Here is a 13,332-nt window from a genome sequence, read left to right as displayed (position 1 = left end):
TTTATTAATGCAGTTAAATCTCATTTTCAAGAGTGACTGTTTACCATTTCTGGGTCCAAATGCTCAGTTTGCAAAAGCAGAAGGGACAATTCAACCTTCAGCGATCAGTCAGCTGTTCTCTCAGGTACTATGGTAGTTTAATGTCCAGACATATTAAGCACACATACTTTAAATGGTAAATGGCCTGTATTTGTATAGCGCTTTTACTAGTCCCTAAGGACCCCAAAGCGCTTTACATATCCAGTTATCCACCCATTCACGAACACATCCACACACTGGTGATGGCAGCTACACTACACCGCACTGACAGAGGCGAGGCTGCCGGACACTGGCGCCACCGGGCCCTCTGACCACCACCAGTAGGCAACGGGTGAAGTGTCTTGCCCAAGGACACAACGACCGAGACTGTCCGAGCCGGGGCTCGAACCGGCAACCTTCCGATTACAAGGCGAACTCCCAACTCTTGAGCCACGATCGCCACTAAATGAATTCAGTTTTATTTAAATGGTAACAAAGACTTTTGCGTCAAGGCACTTATACTGTAAGGTAAAGACCCTACAATAACTAAGAGAAAAGCCCAACGATCACACGCCCTCCTATCAGGAAGCTTTTGGTGACAGTGGGGAGGAAAAACTCCCTTTCAACAGGTAAAAACAAGTTTAATTATAAATGTTTAAAGTGTGTATAAACACACTAAGAAACACTAAGAAACACTCAGTGCATCATGGAAACCCAGCAGCCGAGGCTTTTATGCAGAAAAGGTTCAGGGTCACCTGATCCAGTCCTAAGCTTTATCAAAGAGCAACGTTTTGATGACATGTTACTTACAGAGCTATCAGCAGGCTAACATAAATATATTATTGCAGGCATGATGTTGGAGGAGAGTTTAATTGCTCTCGATAAAAGTACATTCTGAGATTCCCGTATCAGCAGAGACAAATGCCATCACATGACAGCAGGAGACGATGCACAAAACCTCAGCCGAGCAGTCGTGGGAGAGATAACCCCAGTCTCAACACAAGGACAGCTATCAGTATGTTGCAGTGCGGTTTGTGGATTACTTGCTGTGAAAAAGTCCTGATCCTAACTAACCTGAGAGTAAGCATTAAATATTTGGTGTGTGGGTCATACGATGAGTTCATACAAACTATGATAGACATGAAAGACCAACAGAAGCCTAACATGACAGCTGAATAGTTTTTGGGGTCTCATGTCTAGCAAAACATGCGATGAAGCAATGCAACACGTTAAAAGGATGAGTGCCTGATCCAGTGCAGCAGACGCTTGGACCTGGAAACAGGGTCGTTTTTTCAAGACTTAACAAGCTGATCAGCTGTGAAACAGCTGAGTGGCTCATTAGCATCCACTATAACAACTACCTCATATTTTGGCTGCGCAAACCTCACACAGCAGACACATTTCTAAATTATGTTACTTGAAAACTATGAAATTCTCCTTTTTAAACACCTCGGCATTCTCAGATCAGTTTCTGACATTCTGACTATTTTATTCTGTCCTCTGCAATGGAAGATGCACCTCAGTATTCATCAGTGGAAAAGTCTGAATATATTTGTTGTCTTGTGAAGCTTAAGTGAAGTGGATGATAAAGAATAAAGGAAGGCAGGAGTTTTTTGTCTTGGTAACAGCGACGTGTTATTTTAAAGGAATGGAAAGATTTAAAGGGGTTTAAACAGAGGATTAAAGTTCTTTTTTGTTCAACCTGGATCCTAAATTCCCTCTTTTGGGCTTTGAGTGATTACTATTTAGCAAAAATATGTGGAGCTGTTTCTTTATGAAATACAGTTTGTATGTGCAGCAGTTCTTAAATAAAATCTACACAAACATGTTCAGGGTTTTATTTTCTGAGCGATTGTTTGTGATTTCATCCTGTTATACCTTCATGTTTAGCAGGAAGTTCAACAAAATCATGAAAGAACTCAAACACAGGCTTTATTTGGCCTTCCTGAGAGCACTTTGCTTTTAATTAGGCATTTCTCCCGAGGGAAACTGAATCTAAAGTTGGATTTTTTCTGTTTGTTTTCAGAATCCTCTCATTCAAAGTTGTTCCAAACTCCACAGTTTATGCAGCACGGTGAGGACTGTCACTACCCCCAACTTCAGTGCATCTCCTAAAGGTAGTCAGTGCAACTTCCCCCCACTGTGATGCATCATTTTGTAGCCACAATTAAACAATGTGCTATTATTTGTTTCTTAAATCATTCAGGTCCCAGTAAGATCCACTCCCTGTTCTCCTCTCTGTCATGTTTACCCTGTTGTCTTCCTGCAACAACGCTCCTCCAGCGAGATATCAGAGTGAGACACTGTTTGATGTGAGATGTATCTCTCTAGGGATCTCTTCTATAATGTTGTCAGACACTTGGAACAATAATCTGAGATCATCAGCTGCAAAACTAGCACTTTTACTTTGATGCAGACAACAGCCTCGTGGGACTGTGCTCTAGTTGTTTCATGATTGGTGCTTAATTCGTTCCTGCTCGACTGTAGACTGATTCTAAAATGGACTCAAAAAGAAAACTATAAACGCTTTCTGTTGTCCTGAGTCATATATATGTGTGTGTGTGTGTGTGTGTGTGTGTGTGTGTGTGTGTGTAGAAGTCTTGATTTTATCAGTGTCCTGATAACTGTCAATGTGAGCCACAAAAATGGGTAAAACAACAAGCCCACTCAGGTTTTTTATGGCGGTTGAGACTATTTTTTGTAAATACACTTTTGAGTGCTATAGACATTTTTTTTAACACTGGAGTCTACAGAGTTTGACTTTGGAAGCAGCCTTAATTATAGTTTTTGCCACTTCCACTTTGGCATCATGTTTCAGCTTCTTGCCCCCTGGTGGTGGCCCGTGTAGGGTTAGGGTTTGGCTACTAGCCATCTCATAGCAGAAAACTAATGCAAAAATGTATTAGACTGTATACATGGCTAAAAGAAAACCCAATCGTAATCGTCACGGTTCTGCTAGTGACTTGGTTGACAGACACTCCCTTTGCATGAATAAAAGACTTCCTTATCAATCCCAAGCTAACAAAACAACACCTATTTTATTTAAAGGTATAACTTCACATAGGTTACAGCTCTGAAAGCAGTGATGTGCTTTCAGCATCAGTACAGTAACGTCAGTAAAGAATACGCTTTCCTGTAGCAGCTGCTCCTCGTGTCCCTCATGTCGGGACAGAGAGCCTAGACAGGTGTGAGTAGATGTGGAGCTCGCTGTGACTTTGCCAACCTGCAGCATCAGCTCTAACAAACATGTGGGTTGTTATCACCTCATTATTATGGCCCCCTGGCATGGCACATCCATGGGCTATGTGGGCGTTATGAAGCACTAGAAAACATCATCAGCATAGATCATCAGGCGTGTTTTGTAGAGGGGGCTGGTGATTGCTACTGATGAACACATTTAGATTCCTGTGGATATTAGGAGTGCTTTTGACTGCATGAGAAGAATTATACGGGAGCCTGTTGTGGCAGTCATGTGGCTCAGATTGCGAGTATTAGCGCTGGAGCACACTGCTGCTGCTTCTTCCCTGCACATCAAGGTTTCCATCATCCCTCACATGTGCTGACATGTCGATTTCCAAGTTTTAATACCCAAAATGCACAGACGTGGAGCACAGAGATGTTAAGTACCTGTTTGTGTCATGCTGGAAGGGAATGATTAGCTTGCAGGATTAAATCAGTTTTTGAAAATAAATGTAACTGGGTCCAGTTGGAACCAATCACTGGACAGAAAGTTTCATACTGATGAAACGACTTGTTTGACACGTAGAGATTATTGACACAGCTAAACCACAAATTTCAAGTTTGTTTTTGTTTTATTTATGATGAAAGATCTGTTGGAACCAGTGTTGCCAACTTAGCGACTTTGTCGCTATATTTAGCGAGTTTTCAGACCCCTTAGTGACTTTTTTTCTAAAAAAAGACGTGAAAGCGCGTATTGCTTTTACTCTCAACAAGCAGCGGGTGCTGTAACGCAGTCAGTTCTTCTTTTACTCTTTTACTCTTATGCTGTTTTGTGGATCACAAGGTTTAAAACTACTTATAAACACACACACAAAGTAACTCCACCAGAGCGCCTATTTCGGGTCACTTTTGCCGGTCCAAGCCCGGGTAAAGGAGCAGGGTTGGAATTGTGACATTAAAAAAAACAATAATTGCTAAAATAAATTTAATTTGTAGCTCTAAATAAACTCTAAATGCATTTAGGACGTTTTTTACTCACGTTATGTCTCTTCCACGATGTTATTTCTCTCTCCAACAACATAGCTTACAATTAGATTAGCATGACCAATTATGCAAATTAGGCGATGGCATCATTTAGCGACTTCTAGCGACTTTTAGGACAACCAATAGCGATTTTCCTTACTGAGGAGTTGGCAACACTGGTTGGAACTCTGACTGAAGCCTGATACTACCAAAATAACTCAACACCCTTTGTTTATATCTAGAAGTAATGCAAGTGCATTCTTCTATAAACCAAAGCTGGAGGTAATTCGGTAGAGTTCAGGTTGAACGTGTTGCACGTCTAACTTTCATGCAAGAGACAAGAATTTACAACTCTTCTCAAACGTGCAGTTGCTGTAATTTAAGCCTTTAAATGCTCGGCACTCAACAATGTGTTTTGATCGTTTTTGCTTCTGTTAGATGTTGGAGCTTCACTGTGCCGAATACATTCAGAGTGTGACACTTCAGTTCATCTGCTGAAAGAAGAAAGTTTCGCAGCGCTTAACTTGAATTTCGGTTAAAGCCATTTTGCCTGGCAGGATGTTCAGCCATGACAAAAAGGAGCAAAACGTTTATTTGAGTTGAAAGACGTGAAATGAAGATTCATGCTATGGCAGCTGTGCTCTGCCTTTTAATGTAGCTGGGTTTATACACACATTTCTGCTGATTGTGTAACATCTGTGACACACCCACCAATATGTTTCTAGAAAATGTGTAATTCAACCTGGAAACATGCTGTTTTCAAATTGAACATACCCGAAGATTTGTGATATCTTAACTATTTTTGATGCTAATCCTGGTCCAATAGCTGACTGGTATGATGTGTGAACCTGAGCAAAACTAAAAGATGATCCTGCAGTGATATAGAAGAGATGCAGTCCAGCTGTAGAATTAAAACCTTTACGCTGTTTGCGCATATTAAATGTTAATTAAAAGAAAACAAAGAAGAAAAATCATTTTACAGGGTTGAACACTTATCTAAACCTTATGCTCTTCGTTTCACGAACAGTCTTGATTATGAAACCACACCATAGATATGACACAGTAAACATGATACAAAGGTTTAGTGTATTACATGTAAAGTTCTTTATTATTAAGAAGATGCGAAGGAAATCAAGGGTGCGATGTTGAATGATGTAAGTGCACATGCCTCACAGGTTGGATGTCCAAGAAATGTTGACGTTTGTTGGGTGAAGTGGTAGAGAGTGTTCCCGGGGGGTGGAGAGAACAAGCTTCAGTGCACATGTAGGTTAAGAGAACAGAGGTGATGAAGAGGAGGTGTTACATAGGTATGAAGTTAAGGAGAGAAATGCGGATGGACAGATGTTAGTGGATTTGCTCTAAAGGAAGGCAAAAGCATGGAAGCATGTATTGATCACATACTTCATCTTAAATTATGTGGTGGACACATTGTTTAAGAAGAGTAAGGAACGTAGAGTATAAGTGTGGACAAAGGTGCAAACAGTTATCTTATGCACAAAGTTGAACCTGAACGAGAAGAGTCTGCAAGGTGGTGGCAGGGGAGAGTGTGTCTGCATGGATGGTAGTCTGTAGGATGACTTTGGACTTCAATACCAAGTGAAGGCATATGCATGGCTGCATATTACCAGTGCTTGTCTTAAGACAAAGACCAAAGTAGATCCTGTGTGCTATCTGCTACTATCTTCCTGTGTGAGGGAGTAAAAAAGAAATGAGTGCTCGTTTTTAGTATTTCATTTCTGTTCATTGTGTGTTCTCCAGCTCTTGTGGAACCGTGGGAAGCAAACTGTTTCAAAGTGAAGGAAGGTTTGATTGGACAGATTGTGAAGTCTTCTCAGATTGAGCAACAGCTCACAGAGCATTGTGTGTGACTGTCAGAGCCAGCAGGAAACCTTTAGACAGACCTTTAATTATCCGCTGATGAACAGAGGCTGTATTTGTAATTAGAGAAAGAAAATGTTAATGCATTCTGTGGAGGATAATGGCATCACGCTGCCCAGGCATAAATCTCCACTCTGTGACTTTGCTAATCTCACGAGGCAACACAACCACACTGATTACCGTTAGTGTGTCCACACTGCAGAATACCTTCCCGGCATTAACTGTCACCAACAGAAAGCAGAAAATGATGCTGCACTCATCCACGCAGAGAGACCGCTGCATTCTGTAGAAAACCTTTAATATCAAACAGGAAAACTGTTACATTGTGTTTATCACTGGAGCTGCTCTCATAGACTGAATTATGATGGTGTTTCTGTTTCACATTAATGTAGCCTGACATCAGGTTTCAATGGGGTGTTATTTTCCATTTATCAAAGCAGTAGTATTGAGTGAAGTATCTCTGCAGCCAGTGTCGTTTTCAGTTTCTGGTGAAGTCATGGTTGCTAGAAGCAGTTAACATTTCTCATGCCAAACAATATGTCAGTGTGCAAGTGTGTCCATTTCATCCATGCCTGTCAGTATTGTGGCAATTTCTCTGCTGCTGTTTGTATTAATACAGATATTTTAGTGGCTCTGTCACAGAAATATGACGACAGGTTGATAGTAAAAAATGACAGGGTGATGTTTTCCACTGCTAAAGTGCTCTCAGAAACTCAAGAGAAAATGCAGCCTTTGTTAAATCAAGGTGGGGCATTGCCCCAACATATCCTCTCTCACCTGTAGCGCATTGGTGTAGGTGAGTGGAGCGTACAGGAGCCAGGACATGGGTCAAGCTCTCAAATCAAATCAAATTATTTCCAGCACAGTTCTCACATCTGCACAAATGCAATCACATGGTTTTGGGAATGGAGAAGTTAAAGACCTTTTATTGACTGCGTTGGATATTCGTGTTTCACATGCACCACTGGGCAATGGTGCACGTGAAACACAAACGTATAGAAAAGTTCAGAGTGCACTGCGAATGTGAAAACAGCTTATGATGGGAAATTCTAATGACTCATAAAAGTGAGGTATGGTGATTTCTCACATAATTTTACATGGCGTCTAAAGGACATGGGTTCAGGGAATGTTAGATGATCCCCATCAGTTTGGTGAACTCCAGTTTAGTCCTTAAACTACAAAGCTTTGTGTTGCTTTTGTGAAGTAAGATATCCCAAGTGCCAGATTGCAAAATGAGGACGCTACGGCTATGATGGTAATTTGTAGCCATGCCTTAAAGAGTTCTTAAACACACCATGGTCCCTACTCTGTAGGGATATATATATATATATGTATATGTATATATATATATATATATATTTTGCACCCCTAATATATATGTATATATATATATTAGGGGTGCAACGATACACAAAATCCACGGTTCGGTTCGATACTTTGGTGTCACAGTTCGATATTTTTTCGATACAAAAAATGTTCATGCTTTTTTAATTTGTCATTTATTAAAATGATAAATATATATTTTCACTCAAAAGAACAGTTTTTAAATGTAATGTTGCTGAAACAACAAAGTAATAAAATAATAAATCTATCTGATTGAGGAATCCCTCATCTTTGGAAAAGAGAGTTTATTACAGAGAAATGGCTCTTTCAAAATAAAAGCTATACTATCCACTTCTTCTGGGCTATATTCTCAGCAGCATATTAAACATATCAGGTCCCCATAAGGAGGATCATGTGCTAACGGCTGTCTAAATGACTCGGGTAAAGTTTGTAGCATGCTTGTCGTTTTTGTCTGCTTCCACTTGTCTTTGCACTAGGATGATGTCGGTGTAAATGTGCAGTCATATTCGTTGTGTTCCCACTAGTGCTGTCAGCCTTAATCTTGTTGAAATGACATTAACGCCATAACGGCAAATCTCCGTTAACAAGCTACCGCGGATCACCCCGTGCATGGGGCTGGACGGCCAACACGTTAATGAGCTAACTGCGCTAACGCACTAGCTCCCACCAATTGAGCATTGTGTGGCACATCTGACATACTGTTTTACTTTAGTCCATGACGCGCTTACCTTCAGGGTCAGTGGATCTGCGCTCGACAGTGCAGCCTAGGCGGAGTAGTCGAACACAGATCCACTGAGCTCTCAACACAGACAGCATCATCAGAAGAAAAGTTGATAAAATAAATTACAAAATTTGTATTGTTCGATACATATGCGTACCGAACCGAAAGCACTGTATCGAACGGTTCAATATCGATACGAGTATCGTTGCACCCCTAATATATAGATATATATATGTATATATATATAGATAGATAGATAGCCTTGCTGCATTACTTTTATGGCATGGTGTTTAGTGAATTAAAAACCTTTGAATCAAAATTACATTTGACTTTTATTTTCAGAGCCTGTGGATCACTTAATGGAGCCCTGCAGGTTGCCTGCATCAGGATTTTCAAAACTCTTATTGATTGGTCCGTGTATTGATGTTTTTGCCGAGGCCTAAATGCTTTGATGTCATACCCATGTCACGTTCTTCCTGGAGACAGTCGATCTATACTGTATCTCATTGATGCCTGTGTGATAGTATTCATATTACGGGCTATATTAAGCACCATCATGTCACAATGACAGCGCTCAGGCTAAAAATAGAGAGCAGCAGAGCCAAATGAAAATCTAATAGCCATAGATTACAGCTCTTTAATAATGATTTGAAAGATGTGATGAGAACATATTAGAAGATAATTGAAGTTCATGCTCAATTACAAAAACATCATTCAGTGATCAGAGTCTGAAGGTTTGAGCATCCTTCATCAGTATATGTTGTGTTTATTCAGGTTGTTTTAAATACGTCCTCATTCTGACAAGCACACATTCAACAGATCTGTTATCCTGTGAAATAAAGGGGATACAGTTCAAAGATGCAGACAGTGTGACCAAGACGGCTGCATCATTGCTGCTTTTTTCTCAATTATGATACTTCATTTGATTTTGATTGGACGAGAATGAGATAATTATAATATAGCCAATATTGTAGACAAGTGAGCCAGAGCCTTTTTGAAATGGCAAAGCTTGTTGAGCCAAGACAGAAGGGCTAAAATTCCTGAAATGGCCATTTGATGTTGGTTTTGATCTCTCATCGTTCATGAGCGCACCATTCCTGGCCATGCTCGCTGTGCTGGTGTTTGCAGCATTTTCAAATGAGATTATGACAGATTCTTCTCATGCAGCAAACCTGCAGCTGACCTGAGCTGGCGGCCTGCTTCACCCGCATGCAGCAGTATTGAACCAGATGCAAACTATCACACATGTTACTTACTACCAGTGGCAGCCTGTCAGGGCAAGCAAGGCAGGCCCTGCTTGATCAGTTAAATCTATAAATAGCCATAATACTCAAACAAAGAGAAAGTAATTTTATTAGTCCTTTATTTATCCAGGTAAAAAATCTCATTGAGATTAAAAATCTCATTTCCAAGAGAGACCTGGCATCATAGCAACAAATCTGTCTACTCTTATTTCAAAGAGTGATCTGTGTCATAAGTTTCTCTTTGTGCCATCCTTTCAATTACTCCCATCTTGCAGCTGCAGTTAGCTGTTGTCTCAGGAAGCAGGCTTAATTATACATGCCTTCAGTTCCAGTGAAAGCTGTTGTGTCCCTCAGTGTCGTTGGCTTGTCTGTCTCACTAACAATGGCTTGATCTTGTCGAGCTATGAGGCCAACAGCTTTTTCTGATTATTTGCACATTGTGGATAAACCTCTGCTCTGTGATGACACTGATAGGAGACCAGCATGTAAGACAAGCTGCTGCTGTCGGTCCTTTTCCACTCTGGGATCTGTTGACATCTGAGTGATGTGTGTAAACAAAGCCAGCACTAGCAAGTTAACAAGCAGTCTGATGGTGATTTCATTGTAGCATATACGTTTTCTCTGATTAACCACTTTACTCAATATGTGTGATGTAAGAAATCTTTATTAACTCCTTCAGCACATTTGTAAGGAAAGCCTTGATGATGTGGCGGGAACATCAGCTTCTCCCACATCTGTTTTAATAAAACAGGGACGTTTAAGAGGTGCAGGCTCAACAAACATTTTTATGATGATGTTAAGTCTAACCAGCTGTTTTGTCAGCAGTCTACCATTTTTCTCTGTTATCTTTAATATCCATCTAGATATTGACAGTTTACTATGTCACACAGTACTCGAGCCTTTTAATTCAGCGTGATAAATAAAAAAGTAAATAAAGGTGTAGTCCTGTTTTTCACTGTAGTACATAGTGTTATGAAAAACTTGTAGGTATTGTTGTCTGTGTCAAGCACCCATACAGTCTCTGGATGCACCTTTCAACCCAGCAAACACTTTTTCTCCCACCAATGATCCCACTGGAAGTCCACAATGATTGCTTTCTGAACTGACCCCACCTGCTGACTGCAGAGGTGGTGCATGTGTGTTTTGGGCATTCAGTCAGAGGTTTCATATGAACAGCCCACCCCTAAAGTTGGTGTTGGAGCTTTTTCCCGAAGGAGAAAAGTGATGCATTGCACCCTGCTGCTCAGTAGCTGAGTAAGCCTCAACATTTCCTCCAGACTTTTGCAAACCAACATTTTAAAGTTTGAGGATTATTGTATTATTGTATTTCAGCCTGACACATCCTGCTTCTGAATCTATGATTTCAGAGGGTCATTAAGAGGCAGCTCACGTCAGTAATCACAGATGCCGGGTGACTTTGTTGTAACTCAAATAAGGGAAAGGAACTCTACCAGGTGGCCACTCACTTTTAAGGGGAACTACAGCTTGTTTGATGTGGCTTTTGACCTTGTGAAATTACTGGAGTTCATTTTGCTGAAATGATAAATCTTTACGAGAAACATGAGCCTGCAGGCTTCTGAAAATCTGCTCTGTGATGTTAAGTCAAAATGGATACCCCCATCAGAGCAGCAGCACAGGTAAAGAGAGATGTTCTTTGTTCATGGATTTAATGCCATTGACTTTCTTGCATTGAACCAGGTCCTGCTGTGATAAATCACTCTTCTGTAATCAAAAGTTTTAAGTCCCTTTAAAAAACATTGAACCAGTGGTTCTTTGGTGAGGCTTAAACACATCAAACTGTGGGGAAAACGGACCGACAGGTGATACCATCTGAGGGTTTGTGAATCAAGCGGAAACTTGTACAGTATGTTGGCTGTAGCGACTTGTCTCCGTCTCTCTGCCTTTATGTGTCGAATTTCTTTTCCACACCAGATTATGGATTTTCTACTATTTCTACTCTTGGTAGAAACTTTGCCTCTTGATCACTTCTGAATTTTGTTATTATATTTCTGATTGATATCAATCTACTTCACAGGGCTGAACTTGTGTTGGTCATATTTGCTTAAAACAGCTGGTTTTGTCACAGTAGAATTGAGTCTTTATCTACAGTTATGTCCATAAGTTTTTGGACAATGGCATGTTTTCTACACCAACACTACGAGTTTTAAATCAGTCAACATGTGATTGGACTGCATGCTTTTGTCTTTATTCAGAGGCTTTCACAAAAGCATTTCATTACCTGTTTAGGAATTACAGACACATTTATACATAGTGCCCCATTTTCAGAGGATCAGATGTAAATGTGCGTTTGTTAAAACCCTAAAATCAAAGCAAAAGTTTGACATTTTTATCAAACAATGAAACGATGTGGCAAAAATACAAAAGATTAGTTGTTGTCCAAAAGTGTGACAAAGTGGGTGGAAACACCATTTGTCCACATTAACATTCTTATTTTGAGTTAGACATATCTCATTCTGTAGCAAGCAAGCATGTACTGGGTTTGTTTATGCTTTGCACTTTTACAGATTATGTAACATAATCTTGGTTTAAATCAAGCATGCTATTTATTTCAACTGTTAATTGTCTAGTTTGAACTCACCTTACCTACCTGTGTCCCAGGAACAAAAGGAGGAAACGTAGCTTCACTTCCTGTATTTAGAGTTTCCTAGTTAGTCTGAGGTCACAGGTGAAGAAGGGGGAGAATCCTTGTAATTTAATAAAGTTGATTTTAAAGTGTGTTTATAGAGAAATAGAGTTATTGCTGTAATATGTATTGATGACACTGTAGAGTTTTATTGCTAGGAAAGAGTTTCAGTAAGTAGGGAAATGTTTGCCTTACCTACCTAATGGAGCAGTCCAGGGAGTTTGGTTTGGACTGTTTAAGCAGAAGAACGCAGGTGTTTGAAGGACCAGGTCAGTGTAGCTGTGTGCATGTGACTGTAACTTCTGTTGATCTAAGTTCAGTTGTGTTTATTTGAACCGAGTTAACTATGGAGTTGAGTTTCTTATTTATTTTTGTAAATATTGTTTGGTCACAAAAATGCTGAATAAATCACTCGCTACAGCATCAGTCTCCTGCCCTTCTTTAGCCGCTTAGGCCAAGTCTTACCACACTATGGACCTACATAAGATTTGTATTGACTGCAGTTACTTTGGATTTCTCAGGGTTTCACACGTTCATTGACCTGAGCTGTCAGCTAAACAGGTTTCTGTGTATAACTGCAGAGGAAGGACTGTGCTCGTTTTCTTTGTTTACATGAGACTCGAGAAATAATGAAGCAGTTTGAAGAAAATTTTGTTGGATGATTATTGAATAGAATAGAATAGAATTCAACTTTATTGTCATTGCACATGCACAGGTACAGGGCAACGGAATGCAGTTTGCATCCATCCAGAAGTGCTTTAGCCGTGATATAGATATATTACAATATATATAGATATGTAAGTATATTACAGAAATGGGTCTATTATGGTATGTTATAATGTACACGGTATGAAGTATGTTGTGAATATTCTATAACTATAAGTATGTACAGGCTGTAGTGAGTACAAGCTATGTACAGGATATGAACAGGATATAAATATGAAAAACTATACAGAATATGAAATAAATAACTTTACAGAATCTGAGATATACAGCTATACAGAAATGGGAACTATGCAAGTTGTAAACAGTTGTAGGATTAAAGATTATTGAATGTACAGAATGATTATTTACACAGAGCTATACAGTAGTGCAGTTAAGATAAGTGAGGGTGTAGATAGTTTCTACAGAGGCTATATAAAGTGCTAGTGGTTGTGAGTGGTGGTTCAGTCCATGTTATTATTGTGTGTTTGAGGGTACAGTTGTCCATTGTGGGTGTGTGTATGTTCAGTCCATGAGTTTAACGTGGGTCAGATGTCAGGAGGCAGAGTTCAGGAGTC

General features: G+C 39.9%; 1 protein-coding gene across 3 annotated transcripts in view; it reads left to right on the top strand.

Annotated features, from left to right (window-relative positions):
• The window catches only part of ptprfa (protein tyrosine phosphatase receptor type Fa), a 385,056-nt gene that overhangs the window by 60,724 nt on the left and 311,000 nt on the right, over positions 1-13,332 (top strand). The window contains exon 3 of one of the 3 annotated variants that reach the window (XM_085433425.1): positions 2,045-2,135. The exons of the other annotated variants lie outside the window; for them this stretch is intronic. The gene's annotated coding sequence lies outside the window, so the exon portion shown is untranslated. The remainder of the gene's footprint in view (positions 1-2,044; positions 2,136-13,332) is intronic. 3 annotated transcript variants of the gene reach the window in all.

The sequence above is a fragment of the Copadichromis virginalis genome, linkage group LG15 (assembly GCF_057382275.1).
Source record: "Copadichromis virginalis isolate Kocher_CV1m ecotype Utaka linkage group LG15, C_Virginalis_male_GT1.1, whole genome shotgun sequence".
In the NCBI taxonomy this organism is placed as follows: Eukaryota; Metazoa; Chordata; class Actinopteri; order Cichliformes; family Cichlidae; genus Copadichromis; species Copadichromis virginalis.
Note: the sequence above shows the minus strand (reverse complement) of the source record. Positions and strands in the feature narration are given on the sequence as shown.